At 39.9% G+C, this 21760-nt stretch overlaps 1 pseudogene; it reads right to left on the reverse strand.

Annotated features, from left to right (window-relative positions):
* Positions 1-10119: 10119 nt before the first annotated feature.
* Positions 10120-11438, reverse strand: LOC121432425 (annotated as a pseudogene).
* Between the last annotated feature and the right edge of the window lie 10322 nt (positions 11439-21760).

The following is a 21760-nucleotide window of genomic DNA, read 5'->3' on the forward strand; positions in this document are numbered from 1 at the left end:
TGGAAATGATAATTTTCACTTTGTCTAAGAATTTCATGTATGACGATATTACAGAACAATGAACTTACTAAGAACATAAGTGTGGAGATGTGTCAGCAGTATAGATAGAGCTCTTGTGTTCTTATGGATGAACAGAGTTCTTTTCCCAGCAGCCATGTTGAGTGCCACACAGACACACACACACACAGTTATAAATATTTTAAAAGAATGCAGTTTAATTCCTGTGGTTTCTTTATGTTAAAAAGTCCCATTACTTTACTTCTACTGATATCCTTTGTGTTGCATAATCCCAGGCAGAGAGGCAAACGATCATGTGTGACAGGAAATGATCAAGAGACTAACTCATTCTGTGAGCCAACTCTAGGGATAATTCATGCTGTTCCTTTAATATTGTGAGAAGTAAAGGGACGGAGAGTGGGAGATGACGAGAAAGAGTGTCAATGTAAATTTAGGCGTATGTGTCCCATAGTGTATATATGGCAGTCACAGGACAACAGAGCAGACCTGTACTGTAGACTAGTCTCTGATAATGACACTGTGGTGCAAATGAGTACTGAATTTGTTAACAATGTTGTCTCTGTGGTTTCAAAAGTAATTTGTTGCAAACTCAGTTTGTTTGGAAAATTAGATGAACTTCAAAAAATGAATGTTTGGTGTCATAGTGTACTAATGAATTTTATTGCAATTTTATTCCAAGTTCCCTTGGAAGAGTGAACTTCAGTCTAGATATTGTATTGGTCAGTACAGCCTGTGACCATCCATGTCTTTGAGGGATTCTTTTGATTGGTGGCTGGGGGACTAGTACGTATTTGTCACCACTATCACATAGCAGGTAGTCCTGTACTATATAAGAAAGTTATCTGTTCATGATTCAGCCTACAGTGGAACCACTAATCAAGTTCTTCCATGGTTACTGCTCATCTTCCTGCCATGGGTTTTCTTAGTATTGGACTGTGACATGGATGTGTCATCTAAATTAGCCTTTCTTCACTATGTTGCTTTTGGTCATGGCATTTATCACAGCAACTAAAAGCAAAATAAAACACAATAATTTCAGAAAACTCTGTCATGGGTCCTAATCTTCAAAGATATTGTGGAAAGATTTTATAAGTGATTAAATTCCAACTGTTTGATGTTGTTATAATCCAAAATGTTAGCTTTGGTATGAGAAGGTAGATTTGTACAGCCTTGTTTCATTTTCCTTTCCTCTAGCATCTTGAGGAGAGGAGGATGTAGATTTAGTTACCTTCTTTCTTTCCTGAAGTATAATCAATGAATAAAGGTTATATCTCCTCTCCCATAGTCTTAGTTCTCTCCAATTATTTATTGTCTCATGTTTTCTCTAGTCTTGTTGACATAATCTTAAAATTTTCAGTCTTTTTTATTGAAGGAAGAGATTACATGAATGTAATACCAAGCAATGACTAGGAAAACATGTAGATTAATTGCTCTGTTGGGGCCCTGGAGGTCAGAAATTGCTTACTCTGGTATAAACCATGACCAAGATGTGCTCATGTGATTGAGGAAATCTATAAGCATCATACAAGTAAGGTCTAAAAGGATGTCCTTTAGGGCTTTTATCGGACATGGCATTGCACTCTTAAATAAATATTGACTTATAATCTTTATCAAACATCAACTGGCTTGAGATACAAATGTTTCAAAGGAAATACACATCACAGCTAAAAAGTAATTATTCTGACTGTACTAAATTTTATAGTATTTTTAAATCATTTAATGATGAAGTTCCCATACAATAAATGTAGAAAGGAATACTAGACGGCCAGTGCTGGTTCTTTTGTTTTAGAGACATTTTGCACAATATCACCATGGGATTATAAAGGAAATTTAGCTCACCTCTGTCTCAAATACACAGTGACAAAAAGGTTACATTTTTCCACAACATTCCAGATTAAAAAAATTAATAGCCTATCCTCTTGAGCAAACTACATATTCTTCTGGGGAAAAAGTTAAGGGCAAACCCAGATAACATAGGTCCCAACTCTCAGACTTGGAAACCCTGGTCCTGGGTGACTAATGTGAATATGTATTTGAACGGAAATCATGTTATCCAATTATCAGTAAATATTTAGGCCTTCATTGTAGGCAAATTAACTGGAATTGAGCAGTGGAATATCTATAGTATATGAAGTGCATTCAAATACTCAGCCTCAGCGACACATAATTTTACCTGCTATTAAATAAAGAGAATTTAATTCTCTGCCACAGCAACTTGTAAAATATTTAAATGAAATATTTAGGGCTGTATTCAATGTTTGATAATATGTTATATTGCCATTTATTTCTTTAAAACTCTTCATTTTTTTCAATGAAGTAGAAGAGCTAACATTCTTACAGAGATGTTAATAATAATCTATTTACAGAAAATATTAACTTGATTTCCTTTGTGGTAATTCTCATGCATAACAAAAATAATAAGTCTTAATTTTGTTTTTTGGCATTTTGGATGCCTCTGGATAATATTCATTGTAAATCATTGTTGGACAAATTGCTATGGATACCTTTTCAAAAATATGTTTCTAAAATTTTTAATGTTATTTTTTATGTGTATGGGTGTGTGTCTGCATGTCTGTACACCATTGCGAACTTGGTATTTTGTGTGTGTGTGTGTAATTTCATTTCCATGGTGTGAATGAAAAAACATCCAAAACCAAAAAAGAGTCACAGTCAAAATCCAAGTATTATTATTCCATACAAGTAATATTGGCTATGCTGATAAGTATTAAAATCATAATAATTAATATCTCACTTCATTTTTCTAAGATTAAGAAGGATCTTATCTAAGATAAATTTAACTTATAACATTAAAAAGGACTGATGGCCTGTCTATTATGCTCTCCTCTTTATTTCTTTACATTTTTAGACATAAACTATCTTTTTCCATCTAACACACCAATCCCAGTTCCCACTACTTCCCCTTCTCTCATTCCCTCCACCTACCTCACCACCTTACTCCCCATTCACTCCTCAGAGAGGGTAAAGCACATTGCTTTGGAGAAGGTCCAAGGCTCTCCATTCCAAAAAAGCTAGTAGAAGCAGTAGGGATAAATCCTGTTGCCACTACCTGTGTCCCCACAGTCTGTCCCAGCCATACATCTATCACCCACATTCAGAGGTACTAGTTTGGACCTATGCTGGCTCCTTCTTTGCCTGACAGGTGTTGGTGAGCTCCCATTAGCTCAGGTGAACTGTTTTAGTGGGTGTCCCCATCATGGTCTTGACCTCTTTGCTCATATTCTCACTCTTCCCACTCTTCAACTGGACTTCGTTTCCTCAGTTCCCTCAGTCCAGTGCTCTGATACAGGTCTCTGCCTTTGTTTCTATCAGTTGCTGGATGAAGGTTCTCTGGTGATATTTAAGATAATCATCAATCTGACTACAGGGCAAGGCCAGTTAGGGCACCATCTCTGTTGCTTAGGGTCTTAGTTTGGGTCATCCTTGTGGGTTCCTGGGGATTTCTGTAGAACCAGGTTTCTTGCTAGCCCCATAATGGCTCCCTCAATCAAAATATATCTTACCTTCCTCTCATCTCTGCTTTTCCTCCAGCTCAACCATCATATTCCCTCAAGTTCTCCCTCCTCCCTTTCTCCCCTCCTCTCCCTTTTCTACCCTACCTACTCCGCCCACCCACATGCTCCCAATATTTTAGGCAATCTTGTCTATTTTGACTTGCTAGGTGGATCTATGTAATGTTTTTCTTAGGGTCCATCTTCTTACTTAGCTTTTCTAGGATCATAAACTATAGACTCAATATCCTTTGCTTTAGAGTTAGTATGCATTTAGGAGCAATTACATACTATGTTTATCTTTCTGGGTGTGTGTTACCTCACTCAAAATAGTTATTTCCAGTCCCATCCATTTGCATGCAGATTTCAAGATGTCATTGTTTTTTACCTTTGAGTAGTACTCCATTGTGTAAATGTACCACATTTTCTTTATTCAGTATTCAGTTGAGGGGCATCTAGATTGTTTCCAGGTTCTGGTTATTACAAATAATACTGCTATGAACATAGTTGAAAATGTCCTTGTAATGTGCTTGAGCATCTTTTGGGTATATGCCCAAGAGTGGTACTGTTGGGTCCTGAGGTAGTTAGATTATCAATTTTGATCAATCTCTCTGTTTTTATGCCAATACAAACTGTTTTTATTACTGTAGCTGTATAATGAATCTCAATATCAGGGATGGTGATACCTCTGGAAGTTTGTTTATTGTACAGGATTGTTTTGGCTCCCCTGGGTTTTTTGTTTTTCCATATGAAGTTGATTATCTTTGTTTCAGGATCTGTGCAGAATTGTGTTCATATTTTGAAGGGATTGCTTTTGGTAGGGTTGCCGTTTTTATTATGTTGATCCTTCCTATCGAAGATCATGCTCTCCGCTTAGAAGACTGACTTTCCCAAGCTTTGATTATTTAATTTCCCAAATTAAAATAAATTTTAAAATGTGGTTTAAATGCTAAGCTGGTGATGTCTGTTCAGTCTAAAAGGCTTACCAATAATCAGGTTAGGCTCTATGTTTTGGACATTCAGGTTTTCTATTTAGATCACAATCATATCTTTAAAAGAATAAGCTTTAGATTAAAGATTGCTAATTCTGGTAAAATATAAATATGGTTTTTGTTTGTTTATTTGTTGTTTGTTTTTAGTTTGTCAAGAGAGAGTTTCTGTGTAAGTACCCTGGCTGTCCTGGAACATGCTTTGTAGTTCAGGGTAGCTTTGAACTCACAGTGATCTATCCACCTATCCTTCTGAATCCTGGAATTGAAGGTATGTGCCTCCACTACCATGGAACTCTAAAGAATGCTTTAATCAACAGAGTAATTTAAAACTGAGAAACTATGCAATTCCTTAGCTTTAAAATTATCTTTATTAAATCTTTATATAAAGGTACTCTTTATATTTACTCTGTTTTATAAAACTAATATGGTACTATTTGGTTCATAAGTAAGTGGTCACATTAGGCTGGACAGTGGTGGCACAGCACTTGGGAGACCAAATCATGTGGATTTCTGTGAGAGCAAGGCCAGCCTCCTCAACAGAGCAAGTTCCTGGAAAGCCAGGACTACGCAGAGAATCACTGTATAAAAAAAGAAAAGAAAAGCAAAAACAAAAAGAATAATACAGAGAGACACAAACACAAAAAAGTTCCTATTAATTATAATTTGCATGTTGACCGAAATTTCTTTTAGTTCATAATGTATTGGGAGGGGGGGGGTGTTTCAAGACAGTTTCTCTGTAGCTTTGTAACCTGTCCTGGCACTTGCTCTGTAGACCAGGCTGGTCTCAAACTCACAGAATCCATCAGCCTCTGTCTCCTGAGTGCTAAGATTAAAGGCGTGTTGCCACCACCGCCTGGCTCATAGTGTATTTGAACATTTTTAAAAGTTAGATAAAACATTGGTCAATATTGTTTTTGGTTATAGTTTCCATTAAATGGGAGAGATTTCTAATTTACAAATCGAGTCTTAAGTCAAGTTTATTTAAAAATCTGTCACTGTCAAGTTTAAACCAAGAGCTATACAACAGACAAAAAAAAAATATTTTACTTTAGAAACTGTTAGATGTGAACAGCACCTTGGAGGTCCTGTGGATCTGGGTCTTGTTTCAACAGTGTTAGGACAGAAAAGATCCAGGATCTCCCTCTTTGTTAGCTTGCAGTCACCTTACAGTCCCTCTAGCGGCATCCTCTGGGACTATAGGCTCACTGCCTTCAGCTCCTAGGACCAGCCAGCACCATCTCTTTGCAGTTAGATCCACACTGATGATCAGCAATGACCTTGTGGATTCCTCAGAATTATTCCACTGAAGTGGAAGCTGCCATGGAACCCCTGGTGGTCTTGCACTGTCAGGCCTCCTACACCTACCATGTTTGAACTACAATTTGATTGACTTGATGTGGCTCTGGAAGGTATAGGCCCCTTTTCTACAAATTGGCCAAGGAGAAGTTCGAGGGTGCCTAGGATCTCTTCAAACTGCAAAACAGTCACTGTGGCCACACTCTCTTCTAGGATGTGCAGAAGCCCTCTTAAAGTGAGTGAGGTAAAACTCAAGAAGCCATGGAACCTGTCTTGGCCCAGGAGAAGATTCTCTAGTAAGCCCTATTGTGTCTTCATTCCCTGTCTTCTACCTGCAAAGACGCAGTTCTGTGACATCTTGAAAAACCACCTCCTGCATGAGGAGGTGAAGCCCATCAAGAAGATTGGCAACAACCTGACCTACTTCCCTAGACTGACAGGGCCAGACCCAAGCAGACTGGCATGCCCAGACAATCTCTGGGTGACTATGTCCTTACTGTTTCACACTCATGCATGACTTGGAGTTCCCCTTGCCATCCAAGAGGCTGTGGCTTTGTCTTTGTACCAGTCAGCCTGAGGACCTCCACCTCAACCTTTCAAGCCATTAGGCAGCTTTATAACAGCCATGGTGTCCCTCAAGCCTTGGACTAAGTAAAAATAAAGCTTTGTAGAACAACAATAAACAAACAAACAAATAAATAAATAATATTCAGTTAAAAATTTTAAAATCCTTAGATGAATGAATCTCATTTTGTATGCCACAATGTTTTATCTGCATGTTTGTATAACCACCATGATTGTTTGCTGTGGAAGTCAGAGAAGGGAACCAGATCACTTGGAATTTAATTTATAGGTGATTAGGAGCCACCAAGTAGTTTCAGGATATAAAATCCATGCCTTTTGTAAGAGCAATAAGGACTCTTAAGCACTGCACCCTCACTGTAGCCTCAACAGCTACATTTTTATTTATTTATTTATTTATTTATTTATTTATTTATTTATTTTGGTTTTTCGAGACAGGGTTTTTCTGTGGTTTTGGAGCCTGTCCTGGAACTAGCTCTTGTAGACCAGGCTGGTCTCGAACTCACAGAGATCCGCCTGCCTCTGCCTCCCAAGTGCTGGGATTAAAGGCGTGCGCCACCACCGCCCGGCTTCAACAGCTACATTTTTAAGCAGGATTTCCTCACTACTGTATCACATATCCATTGTAATGTTCAAAACTCATGTTTGGGAACCTGAACCAGTGTGGACAGGATAATACTATTTTGGATCCTATTTCCAGGTTAAATGAGTTCCATGGGATTACAGGACACACTGAAATATCTCTGACTATGATAGTTTCCTGTTCTGTAGATCAGAGAGGCCACAAGAAGGAAGACTCAGTGGTTAGAACTAAGCAATGTACATTTTACACAGTGGAGGAGAGTCGAGATGGAGGGAAATGGCATTAATCATATGCAAGGGTTGAACGGTTTGCCCTGTAATAGGGTGTCACAATTCCCAGTCATGGAGGAAGAAAGTTTTAAATCCGACATCTTTTCACTGACTAATTCTGGGGCAAAATTGAAGTATTTGAAAATCTTTCCCAGGCTTGCCCTTTGAGAGTGGATCAAGGGCTTGGTATTGCGTTGTTGTTTGCTTCTTTTGCTCTCAGCCTCTCCAAGTAGAAGAAATTGCATGAAGGAATATTTAATCAGGAATTAATCATTTTACAAGGTGAACTTCTTTGGAGGCAAAAATAGAATTTTCACTAGTACTACATTTCAGGGTACAGAAGACTAAACGCAGGAAGGAGAGTGGAGTCTGACTTCAGAAGACAAAGAGCTCATTGTCAAGTGGCACCTACTTTGCTGCTATGCAGGGAAGGTGTGCAATGGGAGAAAGCTAGCAGAGATCCTACATAGGGCTGATGGGGGCGGGTTTGCAATGAGGACATTGCACCAACTCCTTATAGGAAACCCTGCTATGCAGTCTCTCCTTTTGGAAATCATTTGCCCAAGAGAGATAGGCTGCTAGGAGCCTTGCTCCTAATGGGTCCCATGACCTGGGATGGATGTGTGAAGTCGGTGAAAGAAAGAAATCTCTGACCACCTGTTTCAAACAAGTGGCCGTGGCCCTGGATAGCATGAGTCATTTTATGGATACCATGATACTATATTCATAGTTTTAATAGATTCATAAACAGTTACACTCATATTTGTTTCCTTAAGTTTCTAATAATAATTAAAATAATTGCCAATTTGTTCCCTTACTTCCTATCCTTTCCATTCCTGAATTTTCCCACTGGTAATCATTACCTACTTGATTTGTAACTTTAATATCACAAGCATAAGCAGATAGCAAGCAACAAAGGATGTTTTCTCACTAGGCACGTCTACAGGTAGAAAAATAGAGTGTGCCCAGTCAGCAGTCTTTGCAGTTACAGTGTGATGCAAAGCAAAAAAAGAAGTTTAGCTTTGGTGGTTAATATTTAGCTGTAGTGAAATCTAAACTCTCACAATCAACTCATCAGCCAAGGTTGAATCACTTCGTTCTATATTCTATACTACTGTATCTCCTTTGGAGAATATACCAGGTTTTTTCCTATAATCCTGTAGATACATAACTTAGAAACTTAGTTTTAAGTTGGCATTGCTTATCTCTTGTTCTCAAGTCCCTGTTCTCTTGGCTTCCTACACTGTTGTGTCCCACATTATTGGCACAGTTATTAGAAATGAGGGCATTTGAGTTTCTATGATTTTGCTTTCATTATTCCCTATTCCTAGACTGTTCTCATTAACTTTTGATATCATCTATTTATTTGCATTTTTCTTAGACTCTTGTGGTTAGGATAATTCTTCCTAGGACAATTATGCAACTTTATTATTTCTTGAACTATTGTTACTCTTCAAACTAGTCAAGAGGTATGCTGGACAGGCAACATCCTTTTCTTGACAATCCTGAAATCATAGTCACACCTGAAACATCAAAGACTTTAGCAGCTGTATCAGGTCCAATGTACATTTTTAACAACATCCCCTTGGCTCATCCAGAGAGTGGGTGGCAATCATCTTCTTCAAGAGAACATTTTTGAACTCACCAATATGGGGGTTGTTTAGCTGTGAGGACAGTCAGTCACATCATGACTAAGATTAGTTAAAACAGTCACTGTCATATGAAGAACATCTGTGATGGTCATGTTCAGAGATGCAATTTAGTTAAAATTTAGTGAGCCTAGCTTTTTTTCCCATTAAGTTATAGGAGTTTATTTTAAATAACCTAGAGTTGATTAAAAAGGAATTCATGATAAAAATAGAAGATACTTGAGGAAAAATGAGGGAATGGCCTCTGCACACATACTAAGCTAACAATGCCTTTAAAACTAATTATTGTAGAAAAAAGTCTTCACATTAAAAATTTTGCTTTTTATGTCCCCCCCCCCATTTTTTTTACACAATTACAAAAGAAAAAATAAAAGCACTAAAATCTTTATTACTTTTCCTTTTTGGTTTTTTTCTTTTTGTTGTTTTTTTTCTTGGACCAAATGCTCATTTTCCTCTAAATTTATTGACCTGTAGAAGTTTTTAGACAATAAAATCTTTCAAATGAAAGACTGGGGTCTCCAATGAAAAAGATGGATCTCTTAAAGGGCACCAAGAATGCTCCAAACCAAAACTGACGGGAAAATGGTTTCAGTCACTGCTTATTTCATGATCCTTAGACTCGCTCGCCCTTCATCTCTCCTCACCCCAAGCTACACGATCTTTAAGATCAAGAAGAAGGCGTAAATATTTTAAAATAATTTAAAAAGTAATAAAAATTCACACTTAAAAAGGAACACTCAAGTCAGGAAATATTTTCCCATCATGCTTTTCTGTGAATAGGTGCCTGAACCAAAACACAGCCAATGTCACAACTGCTCCAAGTTTAATGAAATCTGATTCCCATGACAATAGAGTGACAACTCCAATAGGTGTGCTGGGTTTTTGATTTGTTCTACTTAAATTTAAATTCCTGAAATAGGGGAGAGGAGGGAGTTTAGGAATTTGTTTCTATTAAAATATAGAAGTTATTGCAAAACCCTAACTGTAAAAACACACCAATATAATCTGGAAAATAAAAATAAAATTCAAAACAAATCAAACACTTAGAATTTTGATATCTGAAATATTTTTAAATAAGTTGTCCATAGGATAACTGGCCCAGATGTCCCTTATAATATCTCCAGGTCTATCTTTTTGCGAAGATGTTGGTTTGTTTAAGACTTGCAGCCTCTCCCATCTTCCCCAAACCACACCTTTTCATAGAACCCCTGGCAAGACTGGTCAAAACTTGTAGTCCTCATTGGTCATATCAATGGCCCAAGCAAACTTCTCCTTAGGGGCTTTGTTGTAAATCTTCTCATTTGGGACCCCCACACACACACTTGTTACACCAAGCCACTTTGATCCTAGGGTCCAGATAATTGAATTCGGAAGTTCCCAAGGCAATTTGTTTATTCTCCCCTCCATCTGTTGCTTGAACTTCTAGCGTCATCAGCAGCTCTTCTTGTCTCTGGACAGCCTTCTTTTTGGACTCTACAACCTTCTTGGTCTTTGCATCCTTCATGACTTTGGCATCAACCTTAGCACTTTTCAGGTCCCTTCGAGCATCTGCTACCTGGTTTTTCTTGGCAGCAATCTTAGACTGCAAGTTCATCTCAAAGGTCTTTGGTGGCGCCCTCTGGTGGTTACAATCACAACAGCTCGATTGGCACGGTTATAAGAATCTTTGCTGGTACATTCTCATAAGGGGCTGTGAGCTCTTTAAGCTGCTGTTGTAGCGTGATGGAGGCATTGTACGTACGGAAAACCTTAGCAGTCAAACCTTCCATGAGATTCTGAAGATGCTTATTTAGAATACCAGTATTAAATCCATCAAAACGATCATCCTCAGGCTGTTTGTTCTCCATAAATATTTGTAAGTTCTTAAAAACCTTATCAATGAAGTACAGTGCTACAGCTCTCTGCCGAACTTTCATCTCTTTGGGCTTCCCATCTTCCCTATACTGATTTCGGACCTTGTTCACACACTTCTTCAGCTGCCGAGCAGTCTCGTATTTCTGCCCTTGATTCGGGAACTGGGATTCAGCATGATGTATTTGATAGAACCCTGTATATTCTCTGTCCAGGAGACCAGCCAAGTAACCTTGTTATCATGTCGGACTTCTTTCCATTTGTGTCCTGGAGAAGGAGAAGGGACCTTGGCATCTTTGTTACAGTTGACAATGATGTTGTCAGGCATGATCCTTCTCTTCAGCATGCCCATCTTGGGATGGTTGCCTCGGCCACGAAAAAGCCCTTGGAGACTCTATCTTGAAGTTTGCAATCTGCTCTCTATGATTATCCATAACACAAAAGCCATATTCTTTCAATAATTTTTCATTTTCTTCTTTGATTTTCCATTTTCCTTCCTTACTCGTCTGCTTCCGAGCCTTAGACTGGCCTTGAAAACACTGACTCAGCTGTGTGAAGTCGCATTTGCTTAGGTTGGTAATTGTATTTTTCTCCTCATTAGTCATTTCCTTTCTCCAATCTTTAAAGATTTTTTTTCTGAATATTTCCTTAGTAGTATATTCATGGTCAAGCATTTTTTGCAAAGAATGTAACTACTTCTTCTGCTTTGGGACTCAGCTTTTTCAATTTGCCATCCTCTTCTTCTAATTTTTTTCTTCTCCTTCTTAATATCTTCTGTCTTAATTTTCTTAGGTTTATAATCAGCATCATCCTCATCTCGAGGTCTCTTCAGGGGCTTTATATCCTCTTTTGGAGGAGCAAAACGGCCATCATCTTCAGGTTCATTTTTTTTAATGCTGTATTTAACTTTATTTTATGTGCATTGGTGTGAAGGTGTCAGATCCCCTGCAACTGGATCTTCAGACAATTGTGAGCTGCCATGTGGGTGCTGGGAATTGAACCAGGGTCCTCTGGAAGAGCAGTCAGTGCTCTTAACCACTGAGCCGTATCTCCAGCCCTTCAGGTTCATTTTTAATTCGTGGTGAACTAGAGAAGCCATTTTCCTTCTCCTTTAATTTTGCATCCCCAGCTGCTCTACTCTTTCCCTCCTTTCGTTTTTCCTTGTCTCTGTCTTTATGTTTGTCTATGTTTTTCTGAACTTCCATCTTTGTGTTTGGTTTTCTCTTTCTCTTTATGTTTCTTTTCAGAATCTTTATGTTCACTGTTGCTGTGCTTAGACTTTTCCCGGTCCTTTTCCTTATCCTTCTTGTGCTCCTTATGTTGGTGTTCTCCATCTTTGTATTTGTGAGAATCATTCAATCAGAAATCCGCTTCAATCTGGGAGTCGTTGAGGAGATGGTCCTTGCTCATGTCGGCCGCAGGGCCTACGCTGAGGGCTCAGAGGCAGCGCTGGGTAGAGATGCAGACGGTCTGGGCAGTCTGAGCAGGCGGACAGAGTTCCCGAGAGGCTTGAGCAGACAGCGACAGCAGCCAAGGGCCCAAGACTCCTAGGGCAGCTGACAGACTCGAGCCTAGCTTTTATTGGCTGAATTATCTCAACACCCCAGGGTGGCCATCTGAAGAAAGTATTGGTGAATGTTATGGTTTATTTCTGTTAAAATCTTAATGTCAATCAGAGGTGGATATATGGCTCAGCAGATGATACCACAGACGTCAATTCCAGAGGACCTTGGCTGGTTTCTAGCATCTGTATGCCAGATAAATTGATACGAGTTCTTTGAGACAATGCATTTTGTACAATCATTGATATATTAAGATGTAAAAGGTGTCCAGGGAGATGTCCCCAGTTAGTTCCTTGGGCAGCTGAGAAGAGAGAACCTGAAATGACCCGATCCTATAGCCATACTGATGAATATCTTGCATATCACCAAAGAACCTTCATCTGGCGATGGATGGAGATAGAGACAGAGACCCGCACTGGAGCACCGGACTGAGCTCCCAAGGTCCCAATGAGGAGCAGAAATGAGGGAGAAGATGAGCAAAGAAGTCAGGACCACAAGGGGTGCACCCACCCACAGAGACAGTGGGGCTGATCTATTGGGAGCTCACCAAGCCCAGCTGGACTGGGACTGAATAAGCATGGGATAAAACCGGACTCTCTGAACATGGCGAACAATGAGGGCTGCTGAGAAGCCAAGGACAATGGCACTGGGTCTTGATCCTACTTCATGTTCTGGCTTTGTGGGAGCCTAGCCAGTTTGGATGCTCACCTTCCTAGACCAGGATGGAGGGGGGAAGACTTTGGACTTTCCACAGGGCAGGGAACCCTGACTGCTCTTCAGACTGGAGAGGGAGGGGGAGAGGGGTGGGGGGAGGGGGAGAGGAGTGGGAGGGAAATGGGAGGCTGGGAGGAGGCGGAAATTTTTTTTTCTTCAATAAAAAAAAAGAGAGAGACCATGAAAGCAGAGTTAAAATTCATATCATTATTTTCTTAAATTGAGATGGTGGGGGAGGGAGAAGGGAAGATGGATGGTCTTCCGCTGGCCACATTTCAGTTACTCTGGGCAGGGTGAATAAATGTTTTCTGCAGCCAGGCTCTCCCAAGAAATCTGAATAGAGATCAAATTTCTCTGACTCTTGGCCTTTTTTGCCACAAATATGCCAAGATAGGCCACTGCAATATCTTAATTCCAAGAAATGGCTGGTGGGAGTCCACGGCCTGCACTATGAGCTAGTTTAACTGCCCCAAACCTGAGGTTATTTTGTGCTATAGTAGTTGCTTCTTTGCTTCTTTGCTTGAATGATTGATTTCTCTTAGTTTATTTATTTTTATTTTTGTTTGTTTGCATTTTTGTCATAGTGGAAATAATAAATACAGACTGTCAATGGTCCCTTCATGAGGAAAGGCCTAAAAAGCCCAACCTCTCCTAGAGAAACAGTTACAATTACGACATTAAGCACTTGAACCAACACAGATAAAATTTCCAGAGTTCTTAGTCATTCGAGATATGCATGTCATTTTCTCCTTCATGTATAATCAACATGTAAATGAATGCTTAGCTTCCATAGTAAGCAAACTAAAATAGCAAAATTTATAATTTTGACTTAGGTCAATGGGATACACTCTTACCTGCTTATCACTATTAAGGATTTGGCTCTGCTACTTAAATTGCTTTCTGGAGACTTAAATTAAATTCTATAAAACATGTATGACCTGAAGCTAAGGTGGTTATTGTCTTATTAAAAATGGTGTTAGTAGCTCTGTGGACTGGAGAGGGAGGGGGAGAGGAGTGGGGTGAGGGGGAGAAGGGTGGGAGGAGGGGGAGAAGGGTGGGAGGAGGGGGAGAAGGGTGGGAGGAGGGGGAGAAGGGTGGGAGGAGGGGAAGGGAAATGGGAGGCTGGGAGGAGGTGGAAACTTGTTTTTTGTTTATGTTTTTTTTCTTCTTTTCGCAATAAAAAAAATGAAAAAAAATTAAAATATAAAAAAAAAGAAAGTAAGGTGAGCAAATCAGGGGAGAAATGAAATAAGGAGTATTACTCAGTTTCTCTTTCCAGGTTCCTACTCAGAATTCCCTTCATGGTGAAATGTAAGCTCTAAGATGAAATAAACCCTTTCATCTCCAAAAAAAAAAAATGGTGTTAGTAAAATGATAGTTCATAGCATTTAATCCCCTACTGCTAAAGAGCCCTTAGAAATAATTGTGCCACTAAATAAAATATAGGTTATTTCTCCACACAGATAATAATTATTTGGTGTGTGTGTGTGTGTGTGTGTGTGTGTGTGTGTGTATACCAGGGTGTTCCTCCACAAGACAGTAATGCCTGTGACTTACGAAAGAGTCACACTTTCAGGGAGCACCGTCTGCTCCATTGTACATGAACAACTGCTTCTACTGGAAGCCTTTCCACTCTGACAGGTTAGCACATTAGCTCAGGTTGGTCACTGAGCACCCGTACCACCAGGGTCTCTATACAGAAGCACACTAGAGACACGAAGAGTGCAGACTCATTTGCAGGCCAGCTACCATCTACTCATGGTACTTCAGAATTCAGCGTTCTGACTTCTGGGAATACTCAGGAGCATGGTAAGCCATGCTTCTTCTTTAGAAGGGCGGTATGCCAAGTAGGCTGGCCACTGGATTATACCTGCATTTTCTCCTACAGTGTAGGATGTTCTAGATCTAGAAAAAGTTGTGAACATGATACAAGGAAACAAACTCCAGTACTCTGGAAGAGCAGTAAGTGTTTTTAATCTTTGTACTAGTTCTACCCCTGTACTTATATAAATTCTGTTTTATACTCATCAGTGTTCTTCAAATAAACATTTGCAGTGTTTTATTTTTCAATTTTTACTGATCCTTTAATCTTTAAACAGTTTCATGTATTTGTATAAAAAAGTTTAGTTTTTCAAATTTTCAATTACCTGTTTTAATCCCTTCTTTCTATTCCTCAACAATTACTTCTCAGCACATTCTCCCCCTTTTGTATCTATTTGTGGTCAACCGAATTTAATTTGGATTTTCTGCTGAAGCCTGGATGGCAATTTATTAATTGAAGAACCCAACTCCCCTGTACTCAGTAGCTGTTTGTCGGAAATTCTCCCTGAGTGATACAGTTCAGTAGTTTTGCCCCTCCTTTTCCCAAGATAAAACACCCACAAGCTCAATCCCATGTAGCTTTTGAACATTGCCACATGTACAGAATTTTTATGTGCAGTGACTATATCATATGCTGAAAAAACCTTGGTTGCTCTTCTCATGTTCTGGCCCTTAGAATCTCTACCCTTTTTCTTAGATGTTCCTTGAAGCTTGGAGTAGAGGATATGACTGACCTATTTCAAACCAAACCAACCCTCCATCTGCATGGCAGTTTGGGTGGTTTCTTTGTCATTTACATAGTTCTCCAGTCACAGACTCTGAACCAAGTTGAAAAGATCTAGAATGAGGACTAAGGAGCTAAGAGCACTTGGATGTCTTCTAGAATACCCCAGTTCATTCCCAACCACCCATACTGGTGAGTGACACTAATGTAATTCCTTTTCCAGGGCAGTCATGACTCTTTTCTAGCCCTTGGAGACATGCACAAACACACACACACACACACACACACACACACACACACACCCATTTACACTCAAATACATCTACACAAATGAGCAGAAACATAAAATAAATAGTTTATAAGACCTCTGTGGAGAGGGTAACAAAACCACTGAGAAAGGTGTGGTTTGTTCTTGCAGCATCCATTCTTCCACACTTGTGCCAACAGTGTTGGATGGATTGTGCTGCCCTGATGAGGTGCAGGGCTTGCTCTCCTGACTGGTGCAGCTGGTATGGACCAGGGATGATGAACACAGGGTCAACTCTCCTACTTGCTTCAGTGTTGATGGGCAGGGGAGGGTCATCCCCTGCCAGCCCTTGTTGCTATGCTGCAGATGAGGGGTGAGGCTAGGTCTTCCGTTATCCAGTCCTCAAAGTTGGCTCATCCGTACTCTCATCTAGAGGATCATCTCTGGTGTGCTGCTCAGACAAAGTGCAGGGCTCCCTTTCCTGAGTGCTGTTGCCCCTGGTCAAGGGTTGCACTCCCTCACTGTCTCAACCCACTCCCTTCCTCTCACATCTCGTCAGATTTGCCTCTGTCCACAGGACCTGATCTGTTGACAGAGGCTGTTCATTCATTCCCAGCCATGAAATAATAACACAAAAACTGTATAAATTAAATCACTGCTTAGCCTATTAGCTTGTGAGTATTTCTAGCTAGCTCTTAAATCTTAAATTAACCCATCTCTATTAATCTGTGCACCAATCGTGGCTTACCAAGAACCTTCCAGCATCTGTCTCCTCCGCAGCTACATGGCGTGTTTCTCCTTTGCCTCCTTTCTCCCAGTATTGAGTTTAGTTTTTCCACTTAGCTCTATTTTGTCCTATCATAGGTCAAAGAAGCTTCTTTATTACCCAATGCTATACAGAGGGGAAACCCACATCACTGAACCATTCTCTCTCTCTCTCTCTCTCTCTCTCTCTCTCTCTCCTATAAGATGCAATACCATACCACTGCTCACTCTAATAGTGGCCTTCTAGCTGATACTGTAAGGTACCAGATGGGCCCATTTTTTTTCTTTTTGAATCCTGGGATGGGCAGCCCCAGGCCTGATGGTGGGTCTCCCTGTACCACTCAGAGCACTGTAATGCAAGGCTGATCCATGAATCCTCATTACTAGGAGATTCTTATAGTGCCCCATGGCCTAACCACCATAAGGGTGGGCTCTTGGCTGCGGCATTTTTGTGGGGTTTTGGCTGAAGTATCACTGCAGGCCAGGTTTAGAATCACATGGCCTACTCCACTGTGTTGTGGCCATCACCCATTCGGGCCATAGGTAGGGATCGATGTTCCTGCATGAATGGGGTCCCCACAGACCCAAGAGTCTGGGGGTACGTCCTCTATGTCCCTTGCTGATTCGAGTCAGGGTTGGCCCAAAGGCTAACTAGAATAGGGCCACTGTAGACTTGAGAACCAGGTCCAGGTTGCCCCAGTAGCTCTTCAACTTTCTTCTCTTAATCTAAAACTTCTGCAGAAGACTTGGAACCTCTTCATCAATCTTCCACAGTTTAAGTCAGTCTTCCAGGCATCCACAGTGGCTTTTCCGTCCTCTGAAGAAAAACACAGGGCTGGAAAGATGGCTCAGTGGTTGAGCATTGCCTGCTCTTCCAAAGGTCCTGAGTTCAATTCCCAGCAACCACATGGTGGCTCACAACCATCTGTAATAAGGTCTGGTGCCCTCTTCTGGCCTACATACAGACAGAATATTGCATACATAATAAATTAATATTTAAAAAAAGAAAAATGCAAATGTAGGCTTGGCTCCAGTGAATTATTAGATCTGAGCTACTCCATTGATCAGACATAATACCTTACCAAAGAACCCTGATCCTAAATTTACTTGAAGGGGCCTAATAATATTCTGTGGCAGTAAGGCCACCCTTTCCCAAATTTAAAAAATTTTAAGTATATAAAATAGAAAATCAATATTATAAGGAGTAGCTATACTACCCTTCTCCTGCTTCTTTATTTCTAAAGAAATAAGTTGTCCATTGACTCTTTCACCAAAAGATTGACCCTGCAGGTTATATGGAATGCCTGTAATGTGGGATACAGCATGATGTTGGCAAAATTCATGAAAAGGAGGACTACTAATAGTTTCAAATATTTTACAGGGTTCTAAAATAGCAAAACTCTAAGTAAAAAGATGATAGCATCCTTAACTGCTTCTCCTGATAGAGGAAGAGCAAACATGACCAATGAATAGTTGTCTGCAATGGTATGTACATATTTTAAATTTCCAAAAGTGGGGATATGAGTAATATTTATGTGCCAAATATGATTTGACAATTATCCTATGGAAGTTACAGCATAAGACAAAAGAGACATGATAATACCTTTTACACATGAATCACATTCCCTAATTATCAAGCGTGCCTGCTCTTTAGTTGGCAAAAAATGTGCAGCCACAAATGTAAACATATTCATATTTTGAATATGCTTATATTTACATGAATATATACTTATGAGCCTCGCTATCACACTGGCATGGAGGTCCTTTCCTAGTGGTGAGTACTGAAATAGAACACTTAGACTGTAGTTACTGCACTGCTCACTTCCAGTTAATTTGTCTAGAACCAAGGCCTAAAGGTGTACCGAGAACTGGGACAGCTGATTTCCACTGAAATCCAGATTTACATTAGTCATGCAGAACTGAGCTTCCCAGTCAGAGAGTCGGGATCCACAAGAGGCCTTCACTGTCTGAGTTTAAACGTGACTGCTTTTTTCCATAGAGAAAATGCAATTTCCTCCAGAAGAAGGGTTATTGATCATTTTTTATAAATCTGGAATGATTGGGGGAAATGTGAACATGTGGCCACACTAGTTTGGAGACGGAGGATAAAATCCGATGGCTGTGTCATGTGGAATGTCTGTAAAGCAGAGGAAGCCACTCTGGATGTCAAGTATTCCGTTCTTTAGATCTATGGTATTAGACATCATCACTAAATGGTATTAAAAAATCTAAAATCTTAATACACTCAGAAAGATAACTATTTATTTGTAATGTATAGTTTCTTGTAAACATTTATATCACTAGCTGATTATTATTTGATGATTTTAAAATCTGAGAGAGAGAGAGAGAGAGAGAGAGAGAGAGAGAGAGAGATAGGTCATGACCAGTGCATCCCCTAAAGGACATCTTCCTAGACCTTACTTCTATCATGCTTACAATTTTCCTCAAATGACCACATATTGGTCATTTATGCCAGAGAAAGGGATTCCAGACCTTCTAGACCCAAACAGAAAGCTTTTTCTGCATATATTTCTCATCTCTGTCCTGGGTATTACACTCATGTCATCCATTCCATCAATAAGGAAGACTAAACATTTTAAGATCGTGTCATGTCAACAGATTTAGAGAAAATACGATGCAAAAAGAACTGGAAGGAAACTAAGACCAAGAAGGAACAGATAGAACTGTTTTCCTGGATTATATATCAATGTTGATGAAGAACGTTCTCTAGGCTACACCCTCAGTTTGCAAGAGGAATGGAGAACTTAACAAGGCGGTACAACTATACCTTATTATACTCAAGCTACCATTTTTGACTTATAAAATTTAAACAACTGGATTTAGTAGAGGCAGATGTTGGTTCCCTAAATTCCATGACCTATTCTGGCAGGTTTGTCATAGCCACACATTGCGATGACATCTGTCCCAGTCCAGCCTCGATGGGTTTGTAAGTTCCAGGGTAGAAGCATGTGGGTTAGGAATGTTAGGCAAGAGGGACAGAGATATGAAAGAAATACAGAGGCACAGGATAGTACTTGGAGGGCAACCCAGTGAATATTGAATCCTGAATATGCCTGTGTTTATTTTCCAATCCAAAAGGGGGGGAAGGCAAGACTGCTTTAACATGACACAAAGGACAAACACAACAACTACTTGTTTCAATATTTACTGTAGGAAGTCGTACAGTTGTGTTCACCTGCCTACTGGGGTGTGGCCTCTCAGACCATATATGCTGATGCAGAGCCTGCATCTGCCCCTTTCTCCTTTTTGCCAGCTGTTCGTTCAGATTGTTGGATTGCTGGATTCGATCTATGTCCACCGTTCAAGCAGAGAATTCTGATTTGTGAGTTTAACCCTAAATAAACTATCTATTTCTCATTTCTGAACTAGTGTGAGATTTATTTTAAGCATCCACTCATCACTTGGTCTGTTCATCAAATATTGAGACATCAAACCAATATCTCCTGAGTTAAGCATTCTAATGTTTTAGGCAGGACATGAAGCGACAACACCTTAGACCAAGTATCCTGTAGGCAGCCACTCCCCGGGTCAAACCTCCTGTCTGAAAAATGAAGGTCAGGGTGGAGTGGATCCACCTCTATGGGCCATCATAATACCCAAAACCCCAAGTAACCATACCCTAGGTCAGAATATCTTGCTTATAATCACTCCTTAAGTCAGACTTCTTGTCAACAACTTTGAAAGAGCAGGCTTAAACTCTCTGACCTTCAGTTAAGGTGGAGTGGACCCACTTCTGTGGGCCCGGTATTGGTTGATTAGGGTTCCAGTTACAGGTATAATTGCCCACCTGTTGAACAGACCTTAAATATAAATATATAGTCAGTCACTGATTGCCCATTAAGACATGAATGCCTTTACTGATATACCTTGCCATTATGATCACTGTTGTGGTTCATAGGGTTCTTAGTAACTTTCCTATTGCTGTGAAGAGACTTGACAACTAAAACAATTTATGAGAGTAAACATCTATTGGCACTTCTGGAAGTTAGAGCCCATGACTAGCATGGCAGGCAACATGGCAGTGGGCAAGCAAGGATAGTCCTGAGCAGTAGTGGAGAGCTGCCATCATGATCTCAAAGTTCAAACTTGAGATAGGGCTAACTTGAAACAGTAAGAGCATGGAAACCTCAAAGCCATCCCAGTGACACACCCTCTCCAACTATGCCATATCATTTTATCCTTCTCAGCAGCTCCACCAACTGATTACCCGGACCCAGAAAGATAAATACCATTTATCATCACTCATATACGGGTCCCAGCTCCATTATCAGATGTTAAAATATAACCTAGAGTAACTAGAGAAGCCACATCTTACCTTCCTAATAAAGACATGATGCAATGTAAAACTCCTCTGTAGGACTGAATGAATAATAAAAATGCTGAGAATGTGACTGTACTTCTTCCAAGCTATTTATTTCTAAAATAATTTGGACTCACTTGTACAAAATATTTATTTCTGATATAAAATTTAACGACTTAAAAATTTTTCACAAATTTTTATCTCATTTAAAACGAGACCAAGCCTTCTTATAATTTTATAATGAAAGTTTCTTTTGTTTGTTTGTTTGTTTGTTTTTCGAAACAGGGTTTCTCTGTGGCTTTGGAGCCTGTCCTGGAACTAGCTCTGTAGACCAGGCTGGTCTCGAACTCACAGAGATCCGCCTGCCTCTGCCTCCCGAGTGCTGGGATTAAAGGCGTGTGCCACCATGGCCCGGCTGAAAGTTTCTTTTGATTGAACTTGGTTTTTGTTAAAGCCCCAAGTTGGTTGTCAAAGTTTCTTTTATATAACTGTGACAAATCAAATGCTAATGCGACTTTTAAAAGGAAGGGTCACACTAGCCTTACAGTCACAGAGGTTTCATATCCACAACCGCACAGCAAAGGCATGGTAGCAGGAATAGCTGAGAGGTCACCTCCTAATCCATAATCAGGAGATGGAGAAAACACTGGGAGTTTCAGGTTTTGAAATCTCAAAACTTTGCTAGAGTTAACAGATATTCTTCAACCTACCATACCCTTTAAACATGCTCAAAGAGTCCCACAAATTGAGAGCAAAGCATTAAAATTTATGAGCCTATAGGGGCATTCTCGCTCAGACTACTACACTTGTATTCAAAGCCTATTGTCCTAGGGAATGAAAAATGATCCATATTATTA

This window comes from Microtus oregoni, unplaced genomic scaffold (assembly GCF_018167655.1).
Source record: "Microtus oregoni isolate MIOR12 unplaced genomic scaffold, Mior012 000034F_ref0000314, whole genome shotgun sequence".
Taxonomy (NCBI): Eukaryota; Metazoa; Chordata; class Mammalia; order Rodentia; family Cricetidae; genus Microtus; species Microtus oregoni.